The sequence below is a fragment of the Ranitomeya variabilis genome, chromosome 2, assembly GCF_051348905.1.
Source record: "Ranitomeya variabilis isolate aRanVar5 chromosome 2, aRanVar5.hap1, whole genome shotgun sequence".
In the NCBI taxonomy this organism is placed as follows: domain Eukaryota; kingdom Metazoa; phylum Chordata; class Amphibia; order Anura; family Dendrobatidae; genus Ranitomeya; species Ranitomeya variabilis.
Window position 1 is genome coordinate 1,001,888,970 of NC_135233.1, and position 19,170 is coordinate 1,001,908,139.

General features: G+C 41.9%; 1 protein-coding gene and 1 long non-coding RNA gene across 6 annotated transcripts in view; one reads left to right on the plus strand and one right to left on the minus strand.

Moving 5' to 3' along the window:
- ZBTB38 (zinc finger and BTB domain containing 38) overlaps positions 1-19,170 on the plus strand; it is a 33,947-nt gene that overhangs the window by 3,384 nt on the left and 11,393 nt on the right. The window lies entirely within an intron of this gene.
- On the minus strand, positions 1,183-19,126 carry LOC143808473 (uncharacterized). 2 transcript variants are annotated; one of them, XR_013221962.1, is made up of 5 exons: positions 18,990-19,126; positions 14,979-15,108; positions 6,484-6,555; positions 5,994-6,010; positions 1,183-1,552 (listed from the first exon to the last, which is right to left on the minus strand). It is a non-coding gene; the product is annotated as an uncharacterized LOC143808473 (long non-coding RNA). The 2 variants fall into 2 exon arrangements; XR_013221963.1 differs by lacking the exon at positions 5,994-6,010.

Below are 19,170 nucleotides of genomic sequence, written 5' to 3' on the forward strand. Positions count from 1 at the left end.
AAAATGGCGCCTTTGTTAGTTAACGATAACATATTTTAAACTTTGTAGTGTCTCTTTTAATATGTTTTAACTATTGCATAGCGCATCTACGTTAGAAATTATCCTGGATCTGTGTGCAGATCCCTTGCTATATATAGGGAAATGGCCGCCTCAGCTCAAACAGAGTAATTTTACCGTAAACCTGTGTTAATATTAATTTCCTTAACCTATAATGTACCATGAGATATTCATAAGAATCTATGACCCACCACCAGCTTCTATTTCATCTCTCTCTGTATGAGAAATACAGCAGCCATTTTAAGCCACGTTATAACCTGCTGCAAAATGGCTGAAATACAACAAAACCCCAACTTGCTGACACATGTAATGTTATGCAGCAATCTATCGTTCGGTCGCTGCTATTATCGATGTGCAAATAAACCAAGGTCGCTAAGTACCATTGCGTTAACCCTTTGACCCTCGGGGGATATTAGTCGCCTAGGAATCCTCTACCGAGCTCTAGTTTCTTTTTGTAGCACATATAAAAACAGTGCCTGGCAGAATAATAAATATTTCATGCATCAGAAAGAAGCAGTATAAGGTTTGCCATTACCATTGCCTTAATACATTAAGCAGTACGAGAATCTGTCAAATAATATTACTGTGCTTTCTTGTGAGGAAGGGAGGATAGCCTGATACGATATCTGAACAGCCTGTGTCTGTATATGCTGACGCTATGCAATGTAGCATCTGTGCGTGTATACATATATATATGTGTATATGGACAGACAGAGAGATAGTTAGATAGAAGGAATGGGATAGACAGACAGACAGAGAGACAGACAGACAGACAGACAGATAGATAGATAGATAGATAGATAGATAGATAGATAGATAGATAGATAGATAGATAGATAGATTTACAGTATCTTTGCACCATAAGGGTCATGATAACTGCAGAGTTGCGATATGTTCCCAATACTGGGAATTCCCAGAAGATTCCCCTGCACCGTATATGAGTAATGGCATAATAAAATGCTGAGACATATTATTTCTATTGATTTGTGCTTCAGTGTCAAGATAGCTATCACTATAATATGGCACATGTTATGATATATACAGACTCTACATAACATCATATCAGTATATACAGGCACACACGCAGTTTGAATATTGCAATAAAGCTGTGTGAAATGTAAAGAATTTAATTCACGACAGAACAAAGCAGAAGGTGAAAGACATTTTATTTGAAAACTGAAGTCTGATGGCAGAGACACATCCCAAAAAAGCTGCGGTGGCTCCATGTCTACCACTGTCTGGTGTCACCTCTTCTTTTTACAACAATCTGTAAACTGGGCAGTGAGTAGACCAATTGCTGGAGTTCGGGGAGAAGAAAGTTGTCCCATTTTTCTCCGCTCAACAGTCCTGGATCTTATTTGCCTGATTTTTCATTTCATAATGCGCCAAATGTTTTCTGTTGGTAACAGGTCTAGACTGCAGGCGGCTGGTACATCTTTCTTCTGCGAAGTCATACTGTTGTGATGGATGCAGTATGTAATATCGCATTTCCTTCCTGAAATATACGAAACCCTGCAACAGATATTGCTCGGATGGGCGCATATGTTGTGCTAAAACCTGTATATAATGCTCAGCGTTGAGCTTTGGCTGAGAAAAGACATCAGCATTTCTCGATTGTGTTGATATACTGTATAGCTTCTTCTTTGCATGATAGAGCTGTAACTTACATATGTGGAGTATATGTCGAACTGAGTTCACAAACAATGATTTCTGGAAGTATTCCAGAGCGCATACAGTGATTTGACAAACCAATTCATGCCTCTTTTTCATGCAGTGCTGCTTGAGGGCCCGCAGATCATGAGCAGCCAATAATAACAGTCGGTCTTTTCCCTTATGCACATACACTATAGATAGCAACATATTCAGTCTTTGCAATTTTATGGTGAGGATCATTTTTTTAAATTATTCCTCAATTTTTAGACACAGTTATTCACAGATTGGTGAACCTCTGACCATCTTTACTTCTGAGAGACTCTGCCTCTCTAAAATTCTCTTTTTTAAACAGTGATGTCCCTGAGTTGAAAATTAACCCAGCTGTTTTACATTAGCACCACTTGCTTTTTCAGCCTTTTGTGACCCTTTTTCCAACTTTTTTGAGATGCGTTTTTGACATCAATTTGTAAATTAGTTAATTTAATGCAAATGAAAAATGTCTAATATTCACCTTCTGATGAGTTTTATGCTTTGTTGTGAATAAAATGAATTACAAATAATTGCATTATTGTTTAGTATTTTACATTTCACACAGCATTCTACCTTTTTGGAAAGTGGGTATATATATACAGCTCTGGCAAAAAATAAGAGACCACTGCAAAATGTTCAGTTTGTCTGATCTTTCTCTTTATAGGTATATTTTTGAGTAAAATGTAAATTGTTCTTTTATTCTATAAACTTCTGACAATATGTCTCCGAAGTTCCATGCAATAAGTTTTGTATTTATTTTCTGAAAATGAGAAATGGTCAAAATAACAAATAATGTAAAAAAAAACAAGTTAATAATCATTTAGAAACAACAATACTAATGTTTTAACTCAGGAAGAGTTCAGAAATCAATATTTTGTGGAATAACCATTATTTTTAATCACAGCTTTCAGGCGTCTTGGCATGCTTTCCACCAGTCTTTCACACTGCTTTTGAGTGACCTTATGCCACTCCTGGTACAAAAATTTAAGCAGTTCTTCTTTGTTTGATGGCTTGTGACTATCCATATTCCTCTTAATTACATTCCAGAGGTTTTCAATGGGGTTCAGGTCTGGAGACTGGGCTGGCCATGACAGGGATTCGATGTGGTGGTCCTTCATCCACACATTGATTGACCTACTTGTGTGACATGGGGCATTGTCCTGCTGGAAAAAACAGTTCTCAGAGTTGGGGAACATTGCCTGAGCGAAGGAATCAACTTTTTTTTTCAGGATAACCTTGTATGTGACTAGATTCATACGTCCTTTGCAAAGATTAACTTCTCTATGTTGGTTAGGTTTTTCTGGGGCGTCTGTCACTGTGTGCTGCATATTATAGTGCTGGGCAGCCTGCCTGTTAATACAAGGGGCGTCATTAATAGGTTGCATACCAGACACTGTGCACCACACTTATCAGTGTGACTGGCGTCCTATGTGAGTTATATCAATGTGCATTTTTTCTACTAGGCAGCCAACCCCTGCAATGTTTGGAGGGTGGGGGTGGTTGTTCTTATCAAGTAGCTTGCACATGTGCCGCTCCTAGCCTTTATCAGTGGAGGCCTGCTGCATCCTGCTAAGTGTGCATTTGTCATCAGACACGGTTTTGGGAAGGCCGTATCTTATTGTATGTATTTTTTCAAAGATTAACTTGCCCAATTCCAGCCTTGCTGAAGCAAGTTGTCAATAGTTTATAGAATATAAGAACAATTTACATTTTACTCAAAAATATACCTATGAAGATAAAAATCAGACAAGCTGAAAATTTTGCAGTGGTCTCTTAATTTTTGCCAGAGCTGTATATAGACTGTATATATACAATGCTGAAAAAAATAAAGGGAAGTAGAAAATCAAATTACAGGCTGATCCAACTTCAGTGGAAATGCCTCAAAACAAGGAAATGATGCTCAGTAGTGTGCGTGGCCTCCACATGCCTGTAAGACCTTCCTTCAACATCATGGGCATGGTCCTGATTATGTCGCAGATGTGCTCCTGGGGGATCTCCTCCCAGACCGGGATTAAAGCATCCGTCAACTCCTGGACTATCCGATAACCTCTGTGGTGCAATGAGACATGAGGTCCCAAATGTGCTCGATCGGATTTAGGTCCGGGGAGCGGGCAGGCCAGTCCATAGAATCAATGCATTCATCATACAGTAACTGATGACACATTTCAGCCACATGACTCGGACCATTTCACCTGTCCCTGCTGCTGAAAAACATCCCCACAGCATGATGGTGCCACTTCCATTTTGGTCTCATCTGACCACAGCACCTTCCTCCATACATTTGGAGAGTCTCCCACATCTTTTTGACAAACTCAAAATGAGCCTTACAATTTTTGTGTGGAAGTAAAGGCTTTTTTCTGCCCACTCTTCCATAAAGGCCACCTCTATGGAGTGTACGGCTTATTGTGGTCCTATGGACAGATACACTAGTCTCTGCTTGGGAACTCTGCGGCTCCTTCAGGGTTACCTTTGGCCTCTGTGCTGCCTCTCTGATTAATGCCCTCCTTGCCCGGGCTGAGAGTTTTGGTGGGTGGCTGTCTCTTGGCAGGTTTGTTGTGGTACCATAATCTTACTATGTGATGACAACTGATTTGATGGTATTCCGGGGATCATCAGAGATTGGGATAGACCTTTATCGCATTTTTTTGAGTGACCAAAAACAGCCATTAAACCATTTCAATTTTTTTTTTTTATTTCGACATTCACCATATGAGATAAGTAATAGTTTTTTTTCAAAGAGCTAAATAATAGTATAGGACGTGCTGTATATACTCGAGTATAAGCCAGGTTTTTCAGCACTTTTTTTTGTGCTGAAAACGCCCCCCCCCCCCCCCCCCACCCCCCCTCGGCTTATACTCGAGTCATTGTCCCAGAAGATGGAGGGGGAGCGGCAGCAGTGGAGCAGTGGGTCACAGAGCCAGGAGCCGGTGGCTGCGGCTAACTCCTGTACCTGCTGCTAAAGAGAAATTAATATTCACTACACTGGGATGAAAGGATGGGGATGGGGGCCATTCATACAAGGATAGGGATGAGGGTTCCATGCATACAAGGATATGGATGAGGGTGCCATGCATACACCCATAGAGATAAGGAGCCATGCATACAAGGAAAGGCAAGAGGGTGCCATATATATGCAAGGATAGGGATGAGGGGGCCATGCATACCAGTATAGGGATGAGGGAGCCATGCATACCAGGATAGGGTTGAGGGGACGATATATACCAGGATGGAGATGGGGGCCATGCATACAAGTATAGGGATGAGGGAGCCATGCATACAAGGATATGGATGAGGGGGCTATGCATACAAGGATGGGGATGAGGAGCTATGCATACAAGGATATTGATGAGGAGACCATGCATACAAGTATAGGGATGAGGAACCATGCATACAAGGATATGGATGAGGGGGCCATGCATACCAGGATAGGGATGAGGAACCATGCATACCAGGATAGGGATGAGGAACCATGCATACCAGGATGTGGGTGAGGAGGCCGTGCATGCCAAGATGGGAATGAGGGGACAATGCATACTTGGCTTATACTCGAGTCAATAAGTTTTCCCAGTTTTCCGTGGCAAAATTAGGTGCCTCGGCTTACACTCGGGTCGGCTTATACTCGGGTATATACAGTACTTTCTGAGGTGCAAAAACTGATTGCTTCAACCTTTTGTAAGCCTCCATACATCCATAATAAAGTTAAATGACACAATTAGTTTTTGCACTTCATCATCAGCCATGTCTTTTTATAAATCTTGCGAGTCAACCGCTGTGCCATGCTCTGTCCTAAGGTGTCTTAGTCATCAAGGCGTGCGTAAGCCCTACATCAGATATGTATTAGTCATCAGAGAATGCGTAAGACCCACATCCGCTAATGGCACCGGACAAGGCTCACATATTACTTTGGAATATGTCAATGAGCATTTAGCAAAGAAAGGCTGGTGACAGGCAACCATAAACACAAAGCTGTGAGGAGGCAGATCATTTCTGCAGGATAGCAGCTTCGTGGCCAATATTGATATCTACTCATCTCTCCTGTTACATTTACCCCGTGATTACAATCTTCTTTTTGCCTCCACTATCTGTATAGTACTTATTAATTCCATCAAGTCTATTACATGTCATGCACAATCATTCTGCAGCTAGATAGAACAACTTGGGAAAAGAATGGGCTATTTATGGTGCTGTAAAAAAGTGGCTTGTCACATAGGAAAGAAACACTAAAAATATATAACAATGATTAGATGACTTACTTTTATTTTTCACTGGTCTTGATGTCACCATTGAAATGGAATTGTTTTGGTGCATAAAGGGAAGATATCATCAGAAAGCAACCTACTATTTAAATCAAGTTTTCTGTTAAATGTATTTTTTAAAATATTTTTGACAATACTTTTTTTTACATATCAAAATCTATATTTAAAATAAAAAACAGAAATCTTGCAATTTTCAAACTGGTCACTGAGCTTTTTTAGACTCACAATTCCTTTTGTTTCAGGAAACAACATATGAACATAACCACAATGGTCTGACTTTGACCCTATGTTTTGAACTGAAGCTAAAGTGGATCAGGCAAATTTTGAATCCACCTGTTTGTGGGTTTTTTCCAGGGGAATTCAATTCAGAAAGAAATTATTCTTCGATGTCCCTTATTATGCTCTGGAGTCTTCTGAGACCCTAGCATAATTAACGTAATATATGAAAAGAGTTTAAAAAAAACCTTATAATCAACTCACAACTCACCTCTCTACTTCTTGCCGTCACCCTTTCGGTTCTCATTGCAACACCAGATCCCCTCTTCTCCCCAGGAGGATTCTGTAAAAGCACGCAAAAGGTCAAGATGTCATGTCACGACGCGCGCCATGAATTTGTCCTGCGTTTCATTTAAGCTAGAAATCACAGCTTAGTATGAGAGGCTCGGGGATGTCAACGTGAGTGGTGGGGATACAAAGATGCAACGAGGACCAGACAGGAGATGGTGAGGAACAGAGGTGAAAGCTATGGTTAATGATTTTTTTAACCTTTTTATTGGCTGTTAGAGTTCAGAAAAATGGTGGCCAGCAGATGCCATTCTACTGAATCCAAGTGGAAGAAAATCTGTAATTTAATTTTAGTGAATATGGATTTTTATAACATTTGAATTTAATTAAATTCCACTCAAATTTATTTGCCCATGTTTAACTGAAGCATCTAACGAGCGTGAGCAAAAGTGATTGTAAAGTGAACAGGGTATATAGTGATTCATAGATGACCAAAGCACCCGTAGGTCCAGGCATTTATGCCTACAGTATTTAAGACCCCATAATCGGGCAGACCAGTTTGTGTGATGCAGTGCGGATCGCCTGTTTCTATATGTGGACTTGATTCATAGATGATAATACGGAATCTGAAAAGACAGTAAATATTGGGCTAAAAAAAGCCCCAATGGCCATTGTGAAGATAACCAGACTTTTATTATTACAAGGATAGCCCCTTCTCTCTCTGAATGTTTGCCCCATTAACGTAAAAACACCTATACTCCCCTGCAGACAACATTCCAGTAGTGTCTCGCTTTCCCGAGGTTCACATGCGGTTGTGAGGTCATGTGAGCCCTGCGCCAATCAGTGCTGCCGCCAGTCTACCATATTCTGAGAGTCATAACTTTATTGCAGGTTTTTTATACAAAAGCTTGCATTTTTGCAGAGCGAGCTGCAGTTTTTGTTGGTACCATTTTGAATTTCTTTTTATTATTACATTTTTTGGAGAGGAAGCTATGTGATCAAACAACAGCAGTTCTGCAATATCATTTTTTTTAAATGTTTTTACATTGATTCCATATTTCATTAGTTCTGACAAATTTGCACATGCAGCAATACTAAATACCCTGACGAAGAAGGCCGAGTACCTTCGAAACGCGTTGGTTAGTCGCTATCCTTTTTGGCTCCAACGCCGCTCCATACCTTAGTGACGTCACTTCTTAGGCATCAGTGAGCCGGCGCCAGCGGCCATCTTTCTTTCCTCGTGGTTACCAGGGACGCCTTCGGCCGGGGCTCCCAGGTACCGCGGCAGCTGCAGAGTCCTCTTCTGCCCCTCTGCGCCCGCCCCCCCCCCCGCTCTTCCACTCCCCACGGACGCCGCATCAGACCGTACAGCGGACGCCTGCCTGGGGTACACCTAGGACGCTGGAGCGCCGCTATTACATACGCAGCTAGGTAAGCACCTCTGTGTACTGCCGGCACAGGCATACACACTTGTAACAATAATCTATTATCACTCACAGCAGGTCTGGGTATACAGTGGCAAGCATAACCCTTCCTAGCACCAGCCTCCTGCCACCAATCACTACTCAACACGCACCCCTGAGCGCGGTCCACCTTGTCCACTTTGTGACATTATAACACACACATTTCCTTCCAGGATAGGCACAGATCCTGTGTGGTCCCAGCAGCTAGGGGTGTTTATTCCATTACCCACTCTTCCTGTCACCCAAATCGTGCCACCTTTTCCTTCTCGTGGCGAGCGCCATAGTGTGCGTAGTTTTTCTTCTTACATTTAGTCTACTTTTTTTTTTTAGTTTGTGCTATTTACATTTTGGGAAAAGTAATTACTTTCCAGTGTCGGCTCCTGAGCCCACTCCAAACCGTAAGTACGCACATCTACTGTAAATGTGCGAGAAATGTTGTCAAGGGGTTAAAGAATGAAGATAAGTGTCAAAGAAAGATTATATCTCTTCTGAAGATAGCAAAGTAATGTTGAAACATCATTACAATATGTTATCTGAGAAGCTGGAGATATCTAGCAACATGGGGTATCAGGGGTGAAAGAAACAGTCCAATACCAGCACCAGTTCTAAGATGTAGCACTATACCCCTTGGCTCCAACAGTAATCCACTAATTATTTCAGCCAAGCCATTCAGCTAATTTTGGATTGTCTATGAAATTGATCCAGCAAGAACATGTGTGAAAATATATGCTAATGTGTGATTATTTGCCATGATGTCTTCCATGGGTAGCAAATAGCTGACCTCATTTACCCATTCTGACCGATGTTTGTTTTTGTTCTATACTCGTGTTTTGGGATTTCAAGCCTCAATACAGTTACAAAAGAAGTATAGATATACAGTATCAGGGACTAATTTGTCTTGTAGATATAGTCCTTCTACAGGTGCTTCCCACAAAATTAGGCCGACGTCACACTGGCGAGTTTTACGGACGTAAGAGCGCAGAAACTACGTCCGTAAAACTCGCATTACATACGGCACAATTATTCTCAATGGGGCTGCTCCTATTAGCCGTATATTACGGTTCAGTATTATACGGCTTTCTACGGCCGTACAAAATCGCAGCATGCTGCGTTTGTCAGCGTATTGCGCAAAAAAATCGCTAATGAAAGTCTATGGGGGCGAGAAAAATACGGATTCCACACGGACCAGCAGTGTGACTTGCGAGAAATACGCAGCGCTGTTAGTGAAAAGTCGGTAATTCAATTGCCGGCTTTTCATTTCTCCTGCACAAACCCGACAGGATATGAGACATGGTTTACATACAGTAAACCATCTCATATCCCCTTTTTTTTTGCATATTCCACACTACTAATGTTAGTAGTGTGTATGTGCAAAATTTCAGCGCTGTAGCTGCTGAAATAAAGGGTTAAATCGCGGAAAAAATTGGCGTGGGCTCCCGCGCAATTTTCTCCGCCAGAATGGTAAAGCCAGTGACTGAGGGCAGATATTAATAGCCTGGAGAGGGTCCACGGTTATTGGCCCCCCCCCTGGCTACAAACATCTGCCCCCAGCCACCCCAGAAAAGGCACATCTGGAAGATGCGCCTATTCTGGCACTTGGCCACTCTCTTCCCACTCCCTGTAGCGGTGGGATATGGGGTAATGAAGGGTTAATGCCACCTTGCTATTGGAAGGTGACATTAAGCCAGATTAATAATGGAGAGGCGTCAATTATGACACCTATCCATTATTAATCCAATTGTTGGAAAGGGTTAAAAAACACACACACACACACACACACATGATTTAAAAGTAGTTTAATGAAATAAACACAGCGGTTGTTGTAATAATTTATTGTTCTCTCAATCCATCAGGAACACCCTCGCTTGGAAAAATAATAAACGCACAAGATACATACCTTCTGGTGAACCGTCTCGTCCCACGAAGTAATCCATCTGAAGGGGTTAACCAATATTACAGGCACAAGCTGCGAGAAACCACTCGCTCGTACCTGTAATCCCCGGGTGCTGAAAGGAAAGCAGGATCTGTACTTACATTCAGTCGCGGTGAGGCGCCCTCTGGTGGATGTTCTCATGAACTGCAGCCTGGGAACTTTTTCCCACGCTCCAGGTCATATGAGGACATCCACCAGGGGGCGCATCACCGCGACTGAAGGAAATGTAGGTCAATGACCTACATTTCATTCATTCGCCGGGGAATTACAAGCAGGAGCACACAGCTGCATTTAGCAGGGCTCCTGCCTGTAATATTAGTTAACCCCTTCAGATGGATTACTTCGTGGGACGTGACGGTTCAGCTGAGGGTATGTATCTTGTGCGTTTATTATTTTTCCAAGCGAGGGTGTTCCTGATGGATTGAGAGAACAATAAATTATTACAACAACCGCTGTGTTTATTTCATTAAACTACTTTTAAATCATGTGTGTGTGTGTTTTTTTTAACCCTTTCAAACAATTGGATTAATAATGGATAGGTGACATAATTGACGCCTCTCCATTATTAATCTGGCTTAATGTCACCTTACAATAGCAAGGTGGCATTAACCCTTCATTACCCCATATCCCACCGCTACACGGGAGTGGGAAGAGAGTGGCCAAGTGCCAGAATAGGCGCATCTTCCAGATGTGCCTTTTCTGGGGTGGCTGGGGGCAGATGTTTTTAGCCACGGGGGGGCCAATAACCATGGACCCTCTCCTGGCTATTAATATCTGCCCTCAGTCACTGGCTTTACCACTCTGGCGGAGACAATTGCGCGGGAGCCCACGCCAATTTTTTCCGCAATTTAACCCTTTATTTCAGCAGCTACAGCGCTGAAATTTTGCACATAGACACTACTAACATTAGTAGTGTGGAATATGCAAAAAAAAAGGGGATATGAGATGGTTTACTGTATGTAAACCATGTCTCATATCCTGTCGGGTTTGTGCAGGAGAAATGAAAAGCCGGCAATTGAATTACCGGCTGTTCACAGATATCGCGCTGAATGAAATCTAAATACAGAATATATATATATGTGTCTCAATGACATATATATATATATATATACTGTATATATGTTTTCCCGAACATTTGAGCACATAAATCCATTAGATGTCGGTTTTGCAAGCCTGCGCGAAAACCTCGCAGTACGGATGCCATACGGATTACATACGGAGGATGCCATGCGCAAAATACGCTGACACACCCTGACTACGGATCAATATTTTGGGAACATTTCTCCGTATTACGGCCGTAGTACGGACGTATAATACGTGGCGTATTGTCTTACGCCAAGTGTGAGGCCGGCCTTAGAATATCATCAAAAAGTTAATTTATTTCAGTTCTTCAATAAAAAAGTAAAATTCATATGTTATATAGAGTCATTATAAACAGAGTGATCTATTTTAAGTGTTTATTTCTGTTAATGTTGATGATTATGGTTTACAGCCAATGAAAACCCAAAAGTCATTATGTCAGTAAATTAGAATACTTTATAACACCAGCTTGAAAAATGATTTTAAAACCCGAAATGTTGGCCTACTGAAATGCATGTTCATTAAATGCACTCAATACTTGGTCGGGTTCCTTTTCCATCAATTACTGCATCAGTCCAGTGTGGTATGGAGGCGATCAGCCTGTGGCACTGCTGAGGTGTTATGGAAGCCCAGGTTGCTTTGATAGCAGCCTTCAGCTCGTCTGCATTGTTGGGTCTGGTGCTTCATCTTCCTCTTGACAATACCCCATTGATTCTCTATGGGGATAAGGTCAGGCGAATTTTCTGGCGAATCAAGCACAGTGATACTGTTGTTTTTAAACCAGGTATTGGTAATTATGGCAGTGTGAACAGGTGCTAAGTCCTGCTGGAGATAGAAATATCCATCTCCAAAAAACTTGTCAGCAGAGAGAAGCATGAAGCATAAAATTTCCTAGTAGACGGCTGCACTGACTTTGGTCTTGATAAAAGACAGTGGACCTACACCAGCAGATGACATGGCTCATACCATCACTGATTATGGAAACTTCACACTAGACCTCGAGCAGCTTGGATTCTGGCTTCTCCACTCTTTATCCAGACTCTGGAACCTTGATTTCCAAACGAAATGCAAAATGTACTTTTATCTAAAAAAAACACCTTGAGCCACTGAGCCACAGTCCAGTTCTTGTTCTCCTTAGCCCAGAAAAGACGCTTCTGGCGTTGTCTCTTCATCATGAGTGGCTTGACACAGGGAATTCGACACTTGTTGCCCATGTCCTGGATGCGAAGAAAAAGTTCCATTTATTGTGAATCCAACAAAATATATTGTAGTTAAACGTTTTCGGTCCCAACATGGACCTTCATCAGAACTCTTAAATTTGTAGAAATTCTATTTCCCAGTGTAGTAGTCCTGTCATCTAGTGGTTTTTAAACAAAGACTCAGGGTGCCTGGTTGCCGTTTGGAGAGAGGAAGCCGGTATAGGCTGGCGCAAAGGAAGTTGGCGATTTACTTTGCTGGGGATGGCCATGCTCCCCACAAAATGCAAAAATACAAAGAAAAACACAAAAATTGAGTTTGGATTAAGTTGGTATACATGCAGCACATAAACAAATGTTCACATTGGCCATAAAGCGCACAAAACCTACAAGAAACAAAATTAGCAAAAAACCCTGCTGTAACTAAATAAGTAAAAAGCAAATGCATTTAAATAACTCAGAGTTCTTAGAGTAGTACTAAGTAATATTGGGTCCCAATCTATGGACACCAGTCCATCTATGGGCTGAATACCCTACTTGGGAACCACATCCCTCTACTGTAAGAGTGCCGCGAATATTACATATACCATGTCCTGGATACGTCTGTGTTTGGTGGCTCTTAAAGCAATGACTCCAGCAGCAGTCCACTCCTAGTGAATCTCCCCCAAATTTTTAAATGGCCTTTTCTTAACAATCCTTTCAAGGCTGCGGTTATCCCGGTTGCTTGTGCACCTTTTTCTACCACAGTTTTTCCTTCCACTCAACTTTCCATTAATATGCTTAGATACAGCACTCTGAACAGCCAGCTTCTTTAGCTATAACCTTTTGTGGCTTATACTCCTTGTGGAGTGTGTCAATGACTGCATTCTGGACATCTGTCAAGTAAGCAGTCTTCCCCATGATTGTGGAGCCTACTAAAATAGACTAAGGGACCTTTTTAAACGCTTAGGAAGCCTTTGCAGGTGTTTTTTGTTATTCTAATTTACTGAGATAATGACGTTTGGGTTTTCATTGTTTGTAAGCCATAATCATCAACATTAACAGAAATTAACACTAGAAATAGATCACTCTGTGTGTAATGACTCTATATAATATATGAGTTTCACTTTTTGTATTGAAGAACTGAAATAAATTCACTTTTTGATGATATTCTAATTTTGTGAAAAACACCTGTATGTGGATGACAACAAGTAACAGTGCTGTAACCAATGATAAACCAAAGTAGCCCAAAGTGGAGCAATTGCCCATCACAACCAATCGGTTTCCACCTATGATTTTAAAATGCTGTATAGAAGATTAGAGAGCTACTCATACATAAAATTATCATTTTTCACCCAATAGGGCACACCTTACTAGTAGATCTACCCCACATTTAAACATCAGAAAAAAAAACTATTTCATACTAATTAAAACTTGGCTGGTGGTGTAACAAAGTAATTAATAAGCAGATGGGTCAATATCACCAGAGTTCAATTAACTGCTCTATAGTGGTAATACTTAGACAGGTTAATGTGTTTCTATGGGTTCTGGACTATAATACACACTTTTTAGGAAGATTCTTTACTACTAAAAAGTGCATATTACTGTGAGAAAAATCTGATAACTCTGAGAAATGACTGTGGTTGCTGGAGCAAGCATCTTATTGCACTGCGTCCTGCTCCTGGGCACACCGGGCACAACCCTCATTTTGATCATGAGGAGCAGCAGCCTACCATCTGGTATTAATTATTAAATGACAGCCAAGTATATAATGTCTGCGCGTGCAATACAAGTTCATCCTAATAAGGCATGTGGTCAGAGCTTGTGGTCAGGAGAAAACCACTTTTTACCCGAAAAGAGCACAAGATGTATTTAAAGGGAATCTGTCAGTAAGATTATCCCCCCACTCCCACTCACAAACTGCATATTATGGGCAGGTAGGTCTTTGAAAGCTAAATCCATTGATACTTTTATATCTTCTCGGTTGCTTCATTTCCAAGAAATCAGCTATTAAATTCACATGAAAATGAGGTGTTAAGTGCTCTGGGTGTGACAGAGCACTTCCTGAGCCACTACTGTATCCTCATCTAGCACCAGACCATTTAGCTTGATTGATACATCACTGTCTGTCCGGCACCAGGCAATGAAATCATATCAATCAAGCTAAAGAGGCCGGTGTTGGACGAGAAAACAACCTAACAAAACTGGCAATGTATCGAACAGCTGTGAGACATATTTTTCGAGCACGCTGAAGACACTAGGTTATCACTCGGAAATTAATTGTCAAATTTTCCGAGCATATTCGCTTATCTCTAGAAATTAATTAAAACACTGATTTCTCGGGAATGCAGCAACAGATACAAGATGTGGTGTCGATGGATTTAACTTTCAAAGACCTGCCTGGTTATACAGTATGTGCGTTGGTTTTTTTTGGGGAGGGGGTGATCTCACTGATAAATTCTATTTAAAGCTTTGTAACACATATTATGCAGTAATGTTGCCCCTTAGATCAGTTATTGGGAACAATGGGTGCAGGGAAAACAAAGTTTCTTTACACATGTCAAGTCCACAGAGATGCACAGCTAGTCAGCACATATGCACATAGGGCAAATCAAATGTATAGATTTTTACACAAAACTTGGTAGGATTAAGCAAGTGACTGTATCTGACTCTTCAATATCTTCCGTGGAAGAAAACAGTCAGTAAATTAAATAAATTACATACGCTGGAGACAGCTTGTTCCGAGAAGACAGGAAGTGGGACAGTCATATTTTGTAAGGCTGATCTCAGCAATCTGGGTAGATGCCAAATTTGCAGATTCACTTACTGCGGCTTGTATCAGTTGGTTGCAGGCCGGTAATTCTATATTCTCACTGTGAGGCATTGCTTTTTCTGTGTGGAGCTGGAACATGGTGGCATCACACAGGGAGATTTGTGAAAATTCAGTATCTTAAGGTCTGGAAATGAAAACATAATAATTTCTTCATTTGACGGCAGCAGATTTTTTGTTCAGTCCCTACAAACCACACTAGTGATGTCTGTCTTAAAGGAGATCTTTTATATGGATCCACAAAGACATTACAAATGTTGAAAAATAATTAACCCCTCCCTGCAGCAGCCATTTTTCCCATTCATCGCATTTTTTAATCCCTGTCTTCCAAAAGCCGTAACATTTTTTTATTTTTCTGCTGATATAGTTGTATGATGTTTTTTTATTCTGTAGGATGAGTTTTAGTTTTAGATTTCACCATTCAGTTTACATTATGATGTACTAATAAAAAAGAAAAATTATATTTTTGCAGGAGGGAAGGTGACCGCAAAATGGCCATACTTCTGTACAGCAGTGTTCTGTAAATGTAAGGCTATGATCACACATTGCGTTTTTTTCAGCGTTGGGGGGGGTATGTGTTTTTATGCAAATTTTCAGCTGCATTTTACAGTACTAGCAAAGTATATGAGATTTCAGAAATCTAATACATGCAGCTTTTTTTGTTTGTCCTCAGCATTTTGTGCAAAACCTTGGGTTTCTCAGAATTGAGCATGTCACTTCTTCCGGCGTTTCTTCAGTGTATTACACCTACTGAAGGCAATCGGTGGTGTAAAATGGTTTATAAATATTTTCCCATAGCAGAGTTGACATTATTTCTCATAAAATGCTGTAATAATAGACATTACTACAATAATAAATGTGGGCCCTAGCTACCAACATTCAAGCTGCGAATGAATAAGATATTGTTGGATTTGACGATTTGGAAGCTTATCTAGCTGCTTTTTGGACAGATAGTCCACAGATAGAGAAAAGCATTGGCACTCATAGAAATATCATTCCTGTGCATTGCCCCTTCCCATGTAATTCTAGGATAATGGTTAGCGTGCCTGCACACCAATAGGTAAGGCTGCAACGGAAAGCAAAAAAGCCAAATTGTGACCTCCATATAATTGGGTCAGAGAATCTCCAAAAAGGCAAGGCTTGTGAGATGTTCGCAAGGGGTAGTAGTTAGTCATTACCAAAATTGGTCCAAGAAGGGACAACAGGTAAACCAGCAGCAGTGTCAAGGGCATCTAAGGTTCCTTAGGGGCCAAAACACAGAATGCATCATGGTTTGATCCCTGTCCACTTCCGATAGAGCCTACAATCCCATTTTCTGTGCATCATATGGACGGTCAGGAGTAATGCCATTGCATACATGAGTAAGAGATGGCACCAGGATGCACTGCGAGAAGATATTTGTGGACACAGTGTGTGGTGCTCTAGGCAATGTTACCTGGAAACCTTGGGCCCTTGCAGGTTTGGCAACGAAAACCTATCAAAACACTTCTGTAGACCCCGTACACCCCTTCATGGGAACAGGGTTCCCTAATGGCAGTGGCCTCTTTCTTCGAGATAATACAGTCCTTCTCCCCACATTCCAAACATTGGTCAGGAATGACAGAGTTTAACGTGTTGACTTGACCTCCATATTCCAAAAGACCACAATCTGAGCATTTCTGGGATGTTCTGGGAAAATATGTCCAAACCACGGAGGGCACACCTCACAACGTTCCATAGCATAGGTGATAATTGTATAATCTCAGTGTCTGATGAGTAGAATTTGACCTCAGCCCTCCTGTTTGAATGAGCAGTAATGTGCATGTGAGTCAACTGCACCATTTGTTTCCTATGAGACTGACGTAGATTGCCAGGACCAGAGCTCTAGTGATGACATCTTGGCACCAAATAATACGACACCTTCGGATGTATCACGGGGTCCATGATTCCATGGGTCAGAGCAGTTTTGGCGGCATAAAGAGGACTTACACAATACAGCGTGGGAGAATTAAATATTATGGCTAGTTGGTGTGCAATCGATTGTGAGCTTATAACTGGACAGTAGATATAATGCAAATATAATCGCAGTAAAATCATAAGTGACATTAGCAATTCCTAGGCTGTTGATTGTCAAAAATCAGTGTGTGAATGCCACGCTCCTCCCAATCCCCAATGACAAGATAGACTCCGTGATGGAAGTGAAATGCTATATTCTTCTTTACTAGACTTTCATTTTTCATAAAGATGAATATAGCATTTCATTTACATCATTGTGGACTGGGAGGAGCGCGGCATTCACTTCACAAAGAAAACCACGGATTTCATCAATGGACCCCAGTAAGGATTAGTCTAAGGCCAGGGTCACACTTAACGTATGAATAATCGGTCCGAGTCTCCCTGCTGAGAGTCGCACCAGTGTTCTCCGTATGCGATGATGCGATTTTATTGCACCTATGTACTGTATCCGTATGACATGCATAAGGCTTTACATTTCTCACTGCTTTTCCCCATTGAATTAAATTGCTCAATGAGCTGAAATGAGGAAAATGTGTGCGTATTTGTCGCAAGCTGCACTGATGGTCCGTGGGGTGCCCGTGTTTTTCTCGCACCCATAGACTTGCATTGTTGAGTCTCGGACGATATAAGCAAATAATCACAGCCTGCTGCGCTTTTACACACACACGCCAAGTACACCTGAGAAAAAATACGGTGATGCGAGCTGCCCCATAGATTAACACTGGTCCGAGTGCTATGCGATGTATTCTCACATAGCACTCATCCGTATTCTACGATAGTGTGACCCCGGCCTAAAGGTCCCCAGCAGCAAACTCCCCTCACCTATTATCCAGCTGTCACCGGTGAACGCAGCAGGGGAGAGCTGCTATTGTGTAGATGGGGGAACTATCGTACCTACATTGTTTTGCGCCATCGGATGTTGCCCTATGATGCGCTTTTCTCTCATTTTTACAGTATTTTTTTTAAAGAATTAATAATTTCTAATCATGCAAGTCAGCGTGAATCCCAGGAGCAAAGCTACAGGGAGTAGAGCCAAGGGTTGCAGCTGCACCTGTGCTAAAACATCCCAGACCTAGAATAATTGGAGGCCCTAATGGAGATTTTGCAGTGAGGCCCACAATCAAATTACCCACTGTCATGCCTGAGCTATGGTGCACGGGGACCATATAACAGGATAATGCTATAATGCAGGGGCGGACATGTCATTGGTGCAGCCGCACAGGGGCCCAAGAGGAAAGGGGGCCACTACCAGCTGCAAAGCAGGTGGAATTGGACATTATGAGGAGCTATTGGGCTGTAAAGGACCCATATACTGTCCTTGCACAGGGGCTTCTCCTGTGTCCGCTCGTGCCTAGGATGCATGTATGCTTGTCAGGTATTGTGCACCTGTATTAGCACCAGTCTATGGGACGCCATTGGTACCCCTCACCTACCAATGCAGAAAGTGGAGCAACACTTTATGTCTAGGAACTTTAAAGAGAATATTCTGTGAAAACAAATGATCATCTATCTTTAGGAAAGGTGATATCTTAATGATATTGATCTGTGGGGTCCGTCCGCTGGGACCTGGACAGATCGGTAGAACGGGGAATATTTTATCCCTGATGGGGCACTTTCATCCCCATTACAATAGAGCAGGTCAGATGTCGGACCACCAATATATTCATTGCCAGAAAAAGCTGAGCCATAAGGAATACAATGAGTGGATGTCGAGTAGTCGCACAGTGATAGCAATGCCTCGTTCTGATGATCGGTCGGACCCCCGCGATCAACAAGTTTTCATCTTTTCTGTGGATAGGTGATGTCGCCCCACCTGACGGGCACTGGAGTGTGGCAGCCGGCGTGTAGGGGTTAATGCTCAGCTGCAGGTAGAGGTCAATGGTGCATCGGTTGTCGATAGCAACCAGCGCGTTCCAGCTGTCGCTTTCTGAAGACCTCTGCACAGTGTCAGCCATAACCCAATTAGTTGCTATAGGCATCAGTTATCTATTCCATATACATTCATTTTCACACCTTTCCCACTAAGCTATCACATTTTTACAGCTGTTGTAGAACTACAAGTAGCAGCAGCCATTCCAGCCCACTCTCAGCGGTTCCCAGTTCTTGTGTTTGGATAGATGTGGCTGTCCGGACTCTGGTCATGTTTCGGGCAGTGGAGCGTCACGGCCACATCACTCTCCCCGCAGTGTGCGTG